The sequence below is a fragment of the Rhinopithecus bieti genome, unplaced genomic scaffold (genome assembly GCF_001698545.2).
Source record: "Rhinopithecus bieti isolate Rb0 unplaced genomic scaffold, ASM169854v2 scaffold_74573, whole genome shotgun sequence".
NCBI classification, from domain to species: domain Eukaryota; kingdom Metazoa; phylum Chordata; class Mammalia; order Primates; family Cercopithecidae; genus Rhinopithecus; species Rhinopithecus bieti.
In genome coordinates, this window is record NW_016828021.1 from 1,507,678 (window position 1) to 1,520,719 (window position 13,042).

General features: G+C 38.7%; 1 pseudogene; it reads right to left on the reverse strand.

Moving 5' to 3' along the window:
- Nucleotides 1–11,306: 11,306 nt before the first annotated feature.
- LOC108523544 (RNA-binding protein 40 pseudogene) lies at nucleotides 11,307–12,817 on the reverse strand (annotated as a pseudogene).
- Nucleotides 12,818–13,042: the final 225 nt, after the last annotated feature.

A 13,042-nucleotide genomic window follows, 5' to 3' on the forward strand; every position in this document is an offset into this window, starting at 1 on the left:
TAAATATCTGCTGTTTAAGCCATCCAATCTGTAATATTTTGTTACAGGAGCCTGAGCTGACTAATGCAATAGGGTTCCCTGACAAGGTTGGAATTGACAAGTGGGTCAAATTGGAGACACGATTCATTCTTCTTAGTTTTGTGCCCTCCAGAGGAGCAGGTCAGAAGGAAGTTTGGACCTTGAGTAGCCTCTGAATCACATGAGCCTAAATCTCTGGTGTGTGCCAGTTTCCTTATGTGTGTTTATAATGAGAATGTTTAAAACCAAATCTTACTTTACGTTTTGTGGAACATTGCAATGAGTAGATTACCCTGTGTGTACAAGGGTCTAGATCTTGTACTCTTGCCAGATGTTTCTTTTGGCTTTTGGTAGAAAATATTTGATAAGTTTCTTCCTCAACGAAATATCTTTGTCGATAGAGTAAAATATAAATCAACATTGAAAGTGAAGTAGACACACATAAGTTGTTTATGTAAACAGGCAATAAAACACACCACTCAAAGGCATTTTTAGTAAGTTTTCTATTTACGGTATTTGTCAGGAGACTCATTATGCTAAAGTAGGGTAGAAATCATTTAGTTTTACACAACAGTGCTTATATTTTGCTGCACCTTTGTGCCTCTCTTTAGTCCATTCTTGTGATTTCTGGACCAAAAAATAAAATTATGGAAAAGTAGAATTTTTGAGAAATGAAGACTTTGGGGAAAGATTTTAAAGAAAATGTCTTCAACAAAGGCCAAGTAGAGATGATACACAGTGAATCTCTGTGAGAAAAATATCCCCTGATGATTCAATTATAATATAGGATTCAAAGTATTACTATATATGAAGATCTCAATTATTCAAGTGAGATTTCTAAACAAATTCAAGTTTTATTTAAGATATAGCTTCCATTGGGACATTCTTTTAGCAATGCAGGAAGTACTTTATTTTCATTTTCTTTTGCTGAGCATTTTATAATCACTTGGAGGAAATTGTAGAATCATGTATATGATGCTGGATTTAAAAGGGACCAAAGTTTACATCAGACCACAATTTCTCTTGACTTAGGTAAACTTTGACAAGATTGCAGAATACACCTTATTACTTCAGATTATTCATTAGAATAATTCACTATTCATTAGCACATATTCATTAAGTGCCTGGTCTGAAAATTTTGATGTTTATTTCCTTTGGCCATCTCAATAATCCATGAGGTAGCTATTATTATTGTCTCCATTTTCAAAAAAAAAAAAAAAGAAAGAAAGAAAAAAAGCAGAAGACTAGAGAGGTTAAGTTAAAGCTTTCTAGTAATTGGCTGAGTCAGAATTTGAACCCATGCCTCTTAGATCTTAAGGACTATGTGTATATTCACTACATTAGGCCTACTTTAATTTTCTCAGTAAAGAGATTTTCAAAAAGGATTCTAAAACAAAAGTTACCTCTTCAAAGATGTTTCATGAGTATTTTCACAGAAAAGATCATTTCCCCAATATTCATGTCTTAGACATACTTACATATGTAGCTTAAATTAAGCTAATTAGGATACAAGCATTCACATCTTGTTTAGAGAGTCAGAGATACTGATTAAGGGCCAGTGTGGATTCTCTTTCTTTTGTTTTGTCATTAAAATCTTTGTCATTGTAATAAACTCAAAGTACTTTGTAAAGTGGAATCAGGGAAATTAGTAGATGAAGGCATTTGTAAGAATTTTCTTCTTGCCTCTATTCTATAAGTCTACAGATATAGGAATTTATTCCCTTATTCTTGTCCCAACCTAGTTTCTCATTGAAATGGATAAACAAATGCTTTCTTAAACAACATTTGAAAAAACAAACAAAAAGACACATTGACTCTAAAATAATATTCAAAAGAAATCACTGACTGAATTTGACCCCTCAGGGTCTTAAGTTGCCCATGGTGTTGACATCTCAACCATGTCAGCTTTGATTTGTGAGTTAAGTTGATGATATTTATTGGATGGGAACTTTCAGTTTATCTGTTACTGAACTCAGGAACACATCCCATAAGTCTTGTGTAAGTTTGGAATATGTACCAGAATTCTACATGTTAAGTCTTCCAGTCAAAAGTTTCATTGCAAAAGTTTTGCACAAATCTAATCACTAGGTTAAATTTGTGACACCCTCTTCAATTTTAAGGTTGGAAGATTTAACGAAAGCAACTAAATTCATGGCAAGAGAAAAGAGAGCAGGGAGATATAAAGAATCTAGCATTTCTCTGAGTACAAATACTGGAAATTATTGCAAAGGTGATATAGAAAATGACTAAGTTAATGACTTGTTTTCAAGTTCTAGGAGAAGGGCGATGCTTTCTTTTCTTTTTTCTTTTTTTTAAAGGAAATAGTCTGCATTGCCCTTTTTCATTTTGTCGTATTTTATTTGGATTTAAAATATTTTCTGGGTTTCTATAGTTTTGCTGTATTCTGTACACTTTCCAATAAATGATCTATTTATTTACATGAAAGGCAAGATTACGCAATGCAAAGGCAACACGAGAGACTTTTTCCTACCAATTTTCTAATGAAAGCCAATGACAGTTTTTTTTTATTTGGTTCTAAGTTTCATTTGGTTAAAATGAAAATGTATTCTTAAAACTAAATAAAAAAATATCATACTATCAGTATTTCTGGCTGCAAGTGAATTAATACTTATTCTGAATAGTCCCGGCTGAATGGCCACTCTATAACTACCGTGTTTTGTTAGAAAAGTATATTAAAAAGTAGAAACAGCATCATGAATGAAGAAAGGGGATAGAAACAAAGTATAAAATATGTAATCTTTTAAAAGGGCCTTATCAAGGAGAATCTTAGTGAAACTTTAAATGGGAGATTCATACAATCCCAAAGCTTTCTATTTCCTATTCAATGAATAATTTACTTTTAGATGAGATTCACTAACATTATTGCAGAATAACTGTAATTGAAAATTATTAAAGCTCTATCTTTATTGCATTTTAAAACTCGTGCATTTGGTGTTTGACCAGGTCTGCCTCATCATTAAGAGTTTTGAAGAAACGCAAAATCTCTGTCTCCCGAAGAATAAAGAGCAAAACCCTTAATTGCTTTCTTGTTTCCCACAAAGATGCTAATACGATGAACTGAATGTCAGGAATAATAAGATAAAATGATGGTGTACACCCTGGGAAGAGAAAATAAAACATCTTTTTATGTAAACTGTCACCAGAACCTCAAGGAAACTCTTTGCTCTTTCTCTGCCCTGATTTTGAACTGCTTCATTAAAAGTAATTTTGTTTTTCAGAAGGATAACACCCACATTATTCTATTAAAAATTTTAAGAGAAATCTTCAATTAAGACGTTATTGTTGTCTGAAAGATTTTCCATAGTTGGTTGGTAGCTGAAAATGTGATCTTCCCAAATTTGAATGGAAATATGACATTCATCATAGTTTAAAATAGATAAATGTCTTGTCTGTTTGAAATGCCAATGAACTTGATATTATTTATCAGATCCTTTGAAAATGTTGTAATTTTCAGAGGAGAGAATTTTAAAAAGAAGAGAAATGAATCATCAATTCTTCTTGCCTTCAATTGATTGAAAAGTTAAATTATACAGAGATATTTATAGAGCCCTTGTTCCATGCAGTATTTTGGCTTTTAAGAGTTGAAAATAAATAAGAATCATGGGCCTCAGTATAACCCCTTGAAAATCTTCCTTGGGGTTGGTCTGGCGAGAAAGAACGTAAAACCCACCTAATTGGCCACCAATATCTTACCCAAGGCTGGTCCTGATCTCAACTTAGATACCTACTTGATATATGTTTAGGTACATAAATACATTTAAACCACTTATAATGAAATCTAATTTAAATAATTAACAAATTCTGTCTATGAAAAACATTTCTAGCCATTTATTTACCTAATACTTTTTTTTTTTTTTTTTTTTTTTTTTTGAGACGGAGTCTCGCGTCTCGCTCTGTTGCCCAGCCTATGGCGCGATCTCGGCGCACTGCAAGCTCCGCCTCCCGGGTTCACGTCCTTCTTCTGCCTCAGCCTCCCAAGTAGCTGGGACTACAGGCGCCCTCCACCATGCCCAGCTAATTTTATTTTATTTTAGTAGAGGTGGGGTTTCACCATGTGAGCCAAGATGGTCTCGATCTACTCACCTTGTGATCCGCCCGCCTTGGCCTACCAAAGTGATGGGATTACAGGCGTGAGCCACGGCGCCAGCTAGATACTTTTTTTCTTAATATGCGCGGATAAATACACTTGGTTGCCAATTTAGACCATGAAAAGCCCTTTGCAACTGAGGCAATAGTGACCTGAATTACCAGATAGTTTCTCCATTGTTGTTACATTGTCTTTATGCCAGCAAGTTCAAATGTACCATTAAAAAGTTTCTGTTGACCTGAGATGTCTGTTAGAATCGTTTTTTTCCCCAACCTTTTATTTTGCACCCAAAATGTGTTCTGAGAAACATTAATCCCCAGAAACACTCATCATAAAAGGGTTTCAGGTCAAATAATTCTGTGGAAATCTGAATACTGAATTATATTTGTGACTAAAAGGATCTGTGAGCATGGCCCTGCATTATGTTCTGTAAAAGAGAAATCTGTTCTGCATTGTTCAATGTCCCACCTCTCAAACGGATTTAACCGTGGCACCCAGAGCCGTTTTTTGGCACCCAACATCTACTTGCTTCCTTTCAAACTCACGTTGTGGGGAGCTTGCTGTGGTAAATATGTCTCAATTAAACAATCTTTGTGAGGTAGCTGTTACCCCTGTTTTACAGGCGAAGAAACTGAGGCTCAGAAGTAACCTGCCCACAGACGTACAACTCTTAAATGATATAGCTAAGATGTGAAGCCTCAAGTCTGAAGCTTATCCTATAATCTGGCAATGTGACTGGAAAATATGAGGAGATAGATTTGTTTGAATATATGGACTATTTCCAGCTATGCTTAGCAATTTTATCGATTCTGCTTTTCTGTGCACTCCCTCCTAGATTTCTTTTCTCCTCATGTTCATGTCATGGGGTTTTGTAAGAAAACTACTCTTATTTATTTATTTATCTTTTGAGATGGAGTTTCACTCTTGTTGCCCAAGCTGGAGTGCAATGGCGCGATGACAGCTCACTGAAACCTTCGCCTCTTGGGTTCAAGTGATTCTCCTACCTCAGCCTCCTGAGTAGCTGGGATTACAGGTGCCTACCACCACACCTGGCTAATTTTTATAATTTTAGTAGAGACAGGATTTCATCATGTTAGCCAGGCTGCTCTTGAACTCCTGACCTCAGGTGATCCACCTGCCTTGGCCTCCCAAAGTGCTGGGATTACAAGTGTGAGCCACCGCCCCCCGGCCACTACTCTTATTACATACAGTATATTTACTTAGAAAAAGATAATTGAATTCCATGTAATACAGTAATTAGGACTGGGCTGAAATAGCACATAGAACAGAAAATTTTATAATAAATATATAATGGCATAGAGGGAAGAAAAACATGTATGTATCTCAAAGCTGGGAATGACATTCAGGAAAATATTGTGAGTCCATTGAGCAACGTGAAATGCAGGAATCCACTTTCCTGGACAGACCATTTAAGCAAATTTCAGAAATATTTAAAAGCTTCCATTTTACATGTAATACTAAAATAAAGTTTATGTCAAGAAAAAAGTTTAAACACATTAAAAGATTCCTCTCATAGTGAAAAAATGTTTTAATTTGTGTGTAAACACATTATGTATATATCTTTATTCTCTATATATACATGTGTATTTTATGGTAAGAAAGCATGCACAGGAATATACAAATATGCATCTATATATGTAACTAATAAAACAACCTTGTATTTGAATTGTTAAAATATCCATTTTGGTTATTTTAAATGTAATATAATTTTAGATTCCTTTAATAAATGCCCAGTGGATAGATTTATTATTATTATTATTTTTAATTTCCTGCATCAGATCTAGGTCTTTGATAAATACCACAGACAACCCCAGAACTGTAGGATGGGCTTGACAGTTCTTCAATAAAGGGCTGTGTGGTTTTTTTTGTCAGTGTCTTCCTTCCAGTGACAGCTGCTTTGTTCTTTTCTAGTCAGATTTTCTAGTTAACACATCAAAAGTGTATCTGTGTACACGAAGTACGAAGAAAACAGTTCAAAGAGGTAAGAGATTCACTTTTAACTCTTCACCACATTTTCCCCACACTTGTCACGAGAGACATTTCATATGGGGGCTTTGGAATAAGGTGAGGAGTTCAGAATGGAACCCAGGGATGTATGGCATTTGGTGATTAGCATTTTAGAAGGCGAGTTGGTCAGCCAATGCGCTGAGAGAACCCCAAATTAGTTAGAGCTAATCTAGGATGAAGAATTTGAATTTTTTTCAAGACAGTCAAGTCCATGCATTTGATTGGATGCAGGTTTTTATATTCAATTCATGTCAAAGGTTGGTTTCTTCTTGCCATACCATGATGGCACGCCATGATGACAGAAGCTGCCTGCTTCACGCATGTACTCTGGAGTGTTGCTCTCACCTCTGCCAGCAGGAGGAGCTCTTGCACTCATGTGAGAACTGAAGTCAACCATGCCTGCATGCTCAAGCAAATGTCCCTGGAGGTGAGACTCCAAGATTGTTTTTGACTGAGGCGACTAAACCTGAATTGGTAGTGAAATATTAAAACCTTAGGAGAGTATCCTCTAGCACCCATTCTTCTCTTGCAGCTCTCTCAAGTGTCTGCTGAGTCAGGGATGCACTGAAGCAATGATCATGTAGAACAGTGGTCCCCAAACTTTCTGGCACCAGGGACTAGTTTTATGAAAGACAATTTTTCCATGGACTGGCAGTGTGGGGGGATGGTTTTGGGATGATTCAAGTGCATTATATGTATTGTGCAATTCATTTCTATTATTTCACTGTAATACACAATGAAATAATTATGCAACTCACTGTTATGTAGAATCAGAGGGTACTCTAAGCTTGTTTTCCTGCAACTGAATGGTCGGCCCCATGTGGGGGTGATGAGAGACAGTGACAGATCATCAGGCATTAGATTCTTATAAGGAGCACGCAATCTAGATCCCTTGCATGTGCAGTTCACAGTAGGGTTCACACTCCTATAAGAATCTAATGCCACTGCTGATCCGACAGGAGGCGGAGCTCAGGTGGTGATGGAAGCCATGGGGAGCAGCTGTAAACACAGATGAAGCTTCCCTTGCCAGCTTACCTCCTGCTGTGCAGCCCGATTCCTAACAGGTCACAGATCAGTACTGGTCCTGGCCCGCGGGTTGAGGACCCCTGATGTAGAAGGCAACCTTTCGTCTCCTCCTCTCAGTCATACCTAGCATAAGCTCTGAGTAGGGGGATGTCTAGAAAGAACCCTCCATCATTTGAAATTGGCCCACACTGTATTGTATCATGTGTATGTTTATAGTGCACTAAGCAAGGCCCAAAAAAAAAAATACACATTTACTTTAAAGAATTTTTACATTTGACCTTTTAATAAAGCATCAGAAGAGTCATCATGAGAAAAAGACTTTGTTGGACTTTCTTCAGCTTCCTTTATAGTTGAGCATGGTTTTAAAATTTGAATTATGTGAGCTTTTCAGTAACTCGGGGCTTTGAAAGTCTTAAGCTGGCCCAAGCAAAAGCCAATACACACAGCAAACAAATAAAATAGTGCTGCATTTCCTGAGCATCCACTGTTGTTTCTAGTGCTGCCTTAGGCGTGATGGGGACAGGACAGTGACAGGGCAGGGACGAAGACTGGTGGCCGATTGCCTGGAGTCAGCCGAGTCAGCTACATGGCTTAACTACTTTACGCTTGCATTCTCCCATTTGAAAGTGTGGATTCTAAGGTTCCCACCTGCACAATGCTGTTGTTGTGTTTGAAGGAGGGTGTTACTTGGCACAGTCCAGGCACTTGGCATGAATCTCGTAAGAGACTCAGAGGGACAACACCATTGACCAGGGTCTCGACAGACCTGGGATATGATAACAAGTATCAATTTGGTGCCAAAAATTATCCTATTACAGTGTTTGTGTGGGACATTTACTTTGGAATTAATAATAAGAGAAAAAAAATTTTAGTTGTTGAGAATTTTATTTTCACTAATACTATGCAGTCTATAATCAGGAATGTGATGGTCTTTATCATTTTATCTCTTTCCTATTAATTTTCCTTTTTTCTCCTTTGTAAGACAAAATCTCTCTCTGTCACCCAGACTGGAGTGTAGTGGTGTAAGCCTGGCTCAGTGCAGCCTTTACCTCCTGGGTTCAAGCAATCCTCTTACCTCAGCCTCCTGAGTAGCTGGAACTACAGGCGTGTCCACTAGGCCCAGCTAATTATTATATATTTTCTTTGTGTGTCTGGAGACGGGGTTTGGGGTTTCACCATGTTGCCCAGGCTGGTCTCAAACTCCTGGGCTCCAGCAATCTACCTGCCTCGCCCTCCCAAATTGTTAGGATTACAGGCCTGTGCCATTGCACTCAGCCCAATTTTCAATTATTAAAGAACATAAAGAATATAGATATGCTTTTTTTTTTTTTTGAGACGGAGTCTTGCTCTGTCGCCCGGGCTGGAGTGCAGTGGCTGGATCTCAGCTCACTGCAAGCTCCGCCTCCCGGGTTTATGCCATTCTCCTGCCTCAGCCTCCGGAGTAGCTGGGACAACAGGTGTCCGCCACCTCGCCGGGCTAGTTTTTTGTATTTTTAGTAGAGACAGGGTTTCACCGTGTTAGCCAGGATGGTCTCGATCTCCTGACCTCGTGATCCGCCCATCTCGGCCTCCCAAAGTGCTGGGATTACAGGCTTGAGCCACTGCGCCCGGCCTAGATATGCTTATTAGTAAATATAAAATAACATTATGAACATTTAAAACAGCAATAATTGAAACTAACATTAACTGTCAATAGGAAAACAAATAGTGAAAAAAAACCATGTTTTTTATTCAAGATAAAAACTGTGAAACAGAACATTTTTCTCTATTTCAGGAATGTGTTCCTTAAATTGTTTCTAGAGTAGATAACTTTGAAAGATTAGTTTTCTAGGTCTCAAAATAGGATTGTTTTGCAAAATAAGTTTTTTATCCTATAGTGTAACTTTTGCATGTACTGTAATTAATAGCAACGATTTTCAATTTTTAAATTGTCTGCCAAAGTTTTCCAACCTTACTGTTCTTGAAAGTTTTCTCCAATGTTTTCTTTTGTATAGCATTTACCACACTGCCCTAGGACATTCCAAAGTGTGTTTTTTTTTGCAGTGAGGAATGCTCTCCTTGTGGTTCCCAACTCTCTAGACTTCTAAATTACCTGAAATACTTAAAAATAGTCTCTAGCCCTTACCTGATAACTCCTAGATAAATAGTTACAGCCTCAGAACCATTCAGAGGGCTTGTTAGAGCACAGATGGTAGGGCTACCCACAGACTTCTCATTCGGTGGGGTTGGGGAAGGGGCCCAAGACTCTGCATTTCTACCAAGTTCAAAGATTCTACTGATGCTGCTGGACTGGGGGCATACTTTGGTAACCTCTATATTAGATCATGCCTTGCTGGTAAGCTAGTTTGTTTTGTTTTGCATTTTTTGAGATGAAGTCTTGCTCTGTTGCCTAGGTTAGAGTACAGTGGTTTGATCTTGGCTCACTGAAACCTCTGCCTCCCAAGCTCAAGCGACTGATTCTTGTGCCTCAGTCTCCCAAGTAGCGGGGATTACAGATGCCTGCCACCACACCTGGCTAATTTTTGTATTTTTGTGAAGATGAGGTTTTGCCATGTTGACCAGGCTGGTCTCGAACTCTTGAGCTTAAGTGATCCACTTGCCTCAGCCTCCCAAAGTGCTGGGATTACAGGCGTCAGCCTCCATGCCCAGCCTGGTAAGCTAGTTTTAAAGCACATTCCCTCTCCCCCCACCCCTGACCAGGTTATTATGGCATTCAGCCATGCTTGAAAACCAGTGTTCTGGGAATAGTTTCCATGGCTTTGTAACTGCTCACATGTCACCTGGGCAGGGAACTGAGCCAGGGAGCAGAAAGCCTTTAAGGCGCTTTCAAGTTTGTAGGGAGGAGTAGATCCCTTCTCAGAGATGTGCAGATGTGTTGGGGGCAGGGAGAATGCAGGAAGGTAAAGCCTTCAGGCTTTTGCAGGGCCTTTGAGGATTCCCTTTCCAGAATCATTTTAAGGTATCAGAATGAAATGGAGTCATCATGTGTGAGGATAAATGAGCACCCAGCACAGGAAGTAGCATAGCGGGAATGCAGGGAGTGACAGCCATTGTCAATGTTGTCACCTCTGAACAGATTGGGAGGATGCCTGGAAGACAGATTCTAGGTCCAGCTTCCTCTCTGACTAACTGGGTACCCTGGGAAAGTCACAATCTCTCCTGGCCTTGGTTTCCTGAACATTCTCTTGCCTCTTGAATTGGTCACTGTGATTATTTGATTGTCTATCTCCCAGGTTGTACTTTGTCTTATCCACTACCATATCTCTAGCATGTAGCACAGAGCCTACCTCACAGAATGTATTAGATGAATGAGTGAAGTTAATATGTTTCCCTTCAATGTTCTATGAGAGTACTTGGCTCAGAGTAGGTATTCTATAAGTAACTACTGAATGAACTAATGAATAAACTTGCAAGTTACAGGTGTGACTAATCACAGGTTTTTTAAATCATTTGTGGGAGAAGCGTGTATTTTTTAAAAGCTTGTCCAGTAATTAGGTACTAGGGAATCACATATACAAAAAATTTCCAGATGTTCTAATTGTTAGTTGATAACATTTTTATCTGACATGTAAGCATTCTTTCATTATTAGACTTAAAATACTGTACCCGCGGCTGGGCCCAGTGGCTCACACCTGTAATCCCAGCACTTTGGGAGGCTGAGGTGGGCAGATCACGAGGTCAAGAGATCACGACCATCCTGGCTAACACGGTGAAACCCTGTCTCTACTAAAAATACAGAAAAAAAATTAGCCAGGCGTGGTGGTGGATGCCTGTAGTCCCAGCTACTTGGGAGGCTGGGGCAGGAAAATGGCATAAACTCAGGAGGCGAAGCTTGCAGTGAGCTGAGATGGTGCCACTGCACTCCAGTCTGGGCAACAGAGCAAGACTTCACCCCACCAAAAGAAAAAGAAAAAGAAAAAGAAAATAATTGATTATATTTGAAGAAAGTCATTAAAATACATGTAATATAGTTCCAATACACTGATTTAAAGGCATATATATTTAATTTTTAAATATACTTTCAAAGCTGTTATGCACAGTTCCATAGTCCAGGTAGTCAATTTCTTCCTATCCAAGTTGGAAAGCACTTGAAAGATACAGGATTCAAAAGAAACGTTTACTAATTTTAACACTTTCTTTTTCCTTCCGTAGGATCTTGTTTTGGCCTAGGAGATTGAGCAAATTGAACCACCATGGGTTTTCCAAAAAGCATGTATCCATTACCTTCCTTTAAGGCTTTTGCTGCTGCTTTTTCCTTAGGAAGTCCAGTGAAAGCTTGTCCTTTCATATGATCTTCCTTCATCAAACGTATATCAAACATGATTCACTGTGTTTCTGATGAAAAGTCAACATATCTTCCAAAAATATACTTAAGGTCCTTTTCTTGAACATGTTTAGCTAAATTCTTTACATAAATTCTACAGTTTGGTTCACCAGGTTCATAACTTCTGGAAACTGAAAGTGTTTTCATTTCTTCTCTAGAAATTCTGTCCTTTTCCAATTCCCTTCTAGAAACACATTCTGATGGCATTTCATCAGAGTCTTCTTTAATCTCCTCTGTGATGTTCAAATTAGGTTTGGGAAAGATTTTTCCAAATCCTGTATTGGATGCATCAACTTCAGTAGCAGGTAAATCATGGTTTTTTTCTCACAATTTTGTTTCTTCTCTAAATCTTTCTTAAATGCAGCTGGCATGTCGGTAGATATATGGAATTCAATTCTTTTATTACCTACAGGTTGTGGTTGGTCAAATACATCTGAAGGTAACAGCACTAGATGTAAACTGCTGTGTGAAGGCACAAAAGTGTGCTCAACATATCCTTTAATTTTCTCTTTTTTTCTCACATGGTGCTGCTTTATTGTTTTGGGTCTTTTGGGCTGAAGATTTGCTAGTTCCATTGGTTTGTTCATTCTCTGTCAGTCCTCATCATCACTGCTTTCATCTTCTAATTCTTCTCTAGATAATTCCTTATCATCATCTGGCCAAGGAGGTTCCTCAGGTGGCTGAGGAGATGTGGGTGGAAGAGGTGCATGCAATGGCATATGGTCTTCATACATGGGAGGTCGCACAGTAATTGGTCTCAAAGGTGTGGGCAAATTCATTTTATTCATAAGATGAAGGACCTGTACATAGAACTTAGGCATGCTTGCCAAAGCATTTACTCTGTTTGCTAGGATTGTGCTGGAAGGTAGTGGATACATATATCTGAGGTATGAATTAGGAAAAGTCAGCCCATGGTTTGGTGCAATTCCATTTTCTACTGTTAAATAACCAAGTTCATCTTTGACAGGGTCATCAGAATTTTTTTTTTTTTTTTTTTTGAGACTGAAGTGGGACATGGGGAGTGAGCTTGATCTTTCTCTTTTGCAAATTCAACGACTGATGGAGTCTTGTCAATGCCTTTATAGCTGCTTTTTAGAGAATGTGGCAAAAGCTGCATGTTTCAGCTGCCCCTTATCTGACAGGACATGCACCAACTGTGCCTTGAAGTACTTCAGCAAGTCCTCTTTCTCCTCAGTGGTCAGCTCAGCTGGCAGGTGCCTCACCAGAAGGGTTTGGTCGCCCCGAGGCAGGGAAAGTGAGGAGGAGCTTGTGCATCCCCTTGATATTGCAAACAGCTGCTAGAGGGCTGCCATTTTCAAGCAAAAATTGGCCCAGAGATGTGTGGGACTCACTGTTTTATATGTCAAGATTAATTGTGGAAAGCTGGGCAAAGCTAAAAAGTTAGGTTTTGTTTTGTTTTTTGTTTTTTTTTTTTTGAGATGGAATCTTGCTCTGTTGCCTAGGCTGGAATGCAGTGGCACAGTCTCTGCTCACAGCAACCTCTGCCTCCTGGGTTCAAGTGATCCTCCCGCCTCAGC